This window comes from Patiria miniata, unplaced genomic scaffold (genome assembly GCF_015706575.1).
Source record: "Patiria miniata isolate m_02_andy unplaced genomic scaffold, ASM1570657v1 HiC_scaffold_22, whole genome shotgun sequence".
In the NCBI taxonomy this organism is placed as follows: domain Eukaryota; kingdom Metazoa; phylum Echinodermata; class Asteroidea; order Valvatida; family Asterinidae; genus Patiria; species Patiria miniata.
The window spans coordinates 1,443,062-1,447,462 of record NW_024037061.1 but is presented as its reverse complement, the minus strand read 5'-3'; positions in this window follow the sequence as shown (position 1 = coordinate 1,447,462).

Here is a 4,401-nt window from a genome sequence, read left to right as displayed (position 1 = left end):
CATGATTTTACAGGATGCTTTACACTGTCATTCACTAACAGTCCAGCAAGGTATTTCAAAATGATTTGGTAGTTTTATTTTTTGATGTTTGCAAATGTTGTATTTTCCCTTTAATTGGCTAGATTTAGATGCTCAGCTCATAAACTGCTTGTAGAAGCTGGACGGTAAACCGGTTTAGAATTCAACCAACATATCTGTCCACACTGTCTGGAAGATGTGGAAACGGAAATGCACTTGTTATGTTCCCGTCCAATGTATAATTCTTTGAGAAAAAAAGTTGCTTGATACCATTTGTAAAAGTTATGCAGAGTTCAGTATTTTATCTGAAAAAGACAAATTTATCTTTCTCACGTCATCTGAGGATAACAATTGTTACGAATTGTTTAGCAAAGTACATTTTTCTGTCTGCTTAGTTGAAAGATATTAATCCTATTAGTTTAAAATGCTCTTAGCTAACTTCTATGTCATGATCTAAACTTTGTTTGTATTATTTAAACCTTTTGATGTTACCCTCCCCAGGGTAACGAGGTATGCTCCTTTTTGTGGAATAAAACAAGACATAATAATAATCATTATTGGCCCGGATTGGACATTTGGGAGACATCCCAGTAGACTTGTGCACAATTTTTTTTAAACTTAAATGTGCCCTAACCCAACATTTGCTTGTCCTTTTCCCACGAATTTCGGTATGTTTACTAATTAGACCACGAGCAACAAATATAACCTAACTGCGACAACAAAATTGTGCCTCTAAAGGGGGGCTGTGACATTACGGAGACATGAAAATGTCTCCCTAATGACCGATGTCTCCCACCGTTCGAAGAAACTACGATACCGTGTATCCTTAATAGTACATAATAATAATAATAATTAACACATCACAGTCATCCTGGACAGATGTTATAGTTTATCAGAAGTATACAGAATCAACGTACTTACAATACAATGGAAACATATTTTAATGGTAATTTTTTTTAGAAATGCAAGTCACAGTACACGGCCAAACTCATGCAAGTAAAATCTCATTATTAATATAGACAGACACTGCATGCCACTGCAAACAATTCAGAGAGCTATTCAGAGTTAATTGTGCGTGAAATTGAAATTCACGGGAAGGGTCGCAAAATTGGTAAATTTGCTACATAATGTTCAGACCAACATACCAAATTTATTTTAGCTATGATCGATATGTCTATGCCACACAAAATCGTTTTTTTTCTTCTGATGTAGCTATTTTATATTCAGTTGATTTCAATTAGCTCAGTACGGGCTGACTAATTTAAAAGGTATAAAAAATATTTAATGCGTTTTACATTAGGCACTTTTCGAAATACAAAAGTTCACCATACTTTTTTTTAGTATACAGCAATATTTTGGGAAAGCAAAACAATAAACAGTAGCCTTCGACTCATTTTTTTCAACGGATGATCAACTAAAATAGTTCTCGATTTCAGCAACACTTCTTACCCTTATAGTAAATAAAACTATTGAGAGGATTTTTTAGTGGGGCAGATAGGGGAAATATTTGGGGGAAATTGTGCCTTTGATGATGAAAACATGAAATTTGGCACACAGTCAGAGTATGTAATGAGAAAGATATTTGGCTATAGGGCCATCGCAGATTTGTCCTTTGAAAAAAAAAATGGGTAGAATAACAAATTTCAACATTTTCAAAATGGCTGCCGTTGCTTGTTATTCTACCATATTGTTCCAAAGGACGACTCTGCGATGGCCCTATAGCCAAATATCTTTCTCATGATATACTAGCTCTGACTGTGTGCTAAATACCATGCTTGTATCATCAAAGGCACAATCTCATCACCTATCTGTCGTTTATATTACTAAGATGTATTTTTGATAAACAGGCAAGGTAATTCAAGCCCAGTAAAGCTGGCACCAAAGGGCACAATATTCTTTTCAATTGAATCAGAATGGCTAAAAGGTCGTAGAATAAGCTGTAGTTGTACCGTAAGGGAAATGAAAAATCCACATTTGCCGTTCGCATGTTAATTTGACTTTTTATTGCCTACGCATATATTATAAAGCGCATGCATTATAAAAATTACATGGAATTAGCGATGCAAGACTAATGCACATGTAAAGATGCTCCCGACATACTAGCAAACCTCCTAAAGGCTGTTCCCAAATCATTAAAATTTACAATTGACATTGAATCAGTAAGCTAGGCATCCAGTCTAACTAGCATATTACAGTCAGTCAGGGAGTTAGGCGACCACTCTAATTCACAAGTGACACTTCAGATTCGAACCAGCCAACCGATTCCAGCAAGCTCGGTGGTCGAGTGGTAAGACGTCTGCACTAGAAAGCAAGAAGTCGTGGGTTCGAGTCCCACCACCCGAGTGATATTTTCTAACTTTCACTTGGGAGGTTACACACCGAGTACACAGTGTTTACACGTCAGTGAAGGGCAATACCTAAAATTAAAGTTACATCACCCCGACGTAGATTCCATCTTATGAATAAAGTGTCAGAGAGTCAGCAAGATAGATGCAGAGTGGACACTATAGACTGGCCCACAGGAACCAGTGAAAAGAGGGTACCAACGAAGACAGTTTTAAAAAAGATTACACGTGGCCTAAGAACTGTTCTCTTTCAGAACGCAAATTCCCTGGTCTGGTGTATAAACGTCTTTCGACGATGGATGAAAGCAAGTTTCGCCTCGCGCAATGGAATGAGCTGCCCGACTGTTTCAACAAACCAGATACCATGAACGTCTGTGTTGGTTTTTTGTCCAAATACACAAGCCGGCCAGATTTATGTATATACCCATCTAACATTTTTGGCTGGGAGACAGCCCCCTGACAACTCACGTCACCGCAATACGTCTCAGCATCTCAGCTTGTTGTCCCTCCAGGGTCCTCCCTACTGCCGGAGGAAAAACTTTCTATTTTTTTAAGGAGCTGCAACTGCAGATAGACATAACCATCTTGTAGCATCAGTCTACAAAGCTTTACTTTTAAGTCTATGTCTTACTCTACTAGTTGTATTATGGAAATTCCACTGCCGCAGGTAGACATTCTTCTCAAGTTGTGTCAATAGGAACTAAGCTATATTTCTTAGTTTACTTCTCACTACAGGGTGAGTCAAAAAGAAAGTGGTCTGGATAAATGATCGTTTCCCCTTTAACCCTAAAAGGGCCGGGTTATTTTGACCATCTCTCAGCCTCTTTAGAGTTAAAAGCAATTAAATTTGACACACCAACGAAACATATATTACACGAGCATGTTCTTCCACTTATTCGGAAAAAAAGGAATTACTGAAATTGATCCATGCTATGACAAGTTATCCATATTTGACTAAACGAATGCATTTTTAACAGCTGTCCATGGAATGTCATTTGAAGCTATTGAGCTGAGCGAGAACCAGAAATTACACACAGGCATTCAGATACAAATGAGATTTATGTAATCTTTTGTCAAGACTGAAATATATTTGAATATGAAGAATGTTTTTTTTCCTCTGAAAAATTGATAGTGACTGTGTCTGTTTTCTTCTGCATTTTTTTTTAATTTATGAATTCAGGAAAACGCTCTTGTCTCATTGTATTTAAACGATAAATGATCATGGGTGGACAGCTGAATTTTCTGATGTTTGTATTAAAAAACAGAACTTGTGAACATTTTACATGTTTTTCACAATTTACAAGTCAATTCTATGAACTTCATCCCTCTGTTATTTTTATTGAATGGAGCGAGGCACATATTAAAAAAAATAATTAGGTCACTTTTTTTTTACTCACCCTATAAAAATAATTAGGTCACTTTTTTTTTTACTCACCCTATATTAAGAATTATCATTGTGGTTAGATCTATAAACGTCTTTTTGTAAAAAGTGCCCTGTAGGCTCTGGGTTTAAAAGAGTTGTACATATTGCTTTGAATATTGACTTCCCATTAGGAGGGTTAAAAAGTAAAACTGTTAGTTAAAATCACTATATCTGTGGATTATGGAAGGAACTAGTGCTTATGAACGAAAGGGGGAATCGGTAATAATAATAATAATAATAATATCGGAGTCTTATATAGCGCACGTATCTACCAACAATTAAGTACTCAAGGCGCTGGAAATTATGTCTATTATTAAAGAAAGGTAAATAAAGTTTATGAGAAATATGAGACCCATATGTAGAACCTTATAATGGTTTACAAGGTACTGCGGCGCATATTGCAGCCACTGCCAGAAACACCCTGGCAAACCCCTTATCTTAGCGATAAGTGTTACTGGGTTCTTTTACGTGCATTACACAACACACGGGACCTACGGCTTTACGTCCCATCCGAAGGACGAAGCAATGATGGTAAAGTGCCTTGCTCAAGAGCACAAGCACCATGTTCCCACGGTCAGGATTCGAACCCATGTACCACGGCACACGAGTCGAACA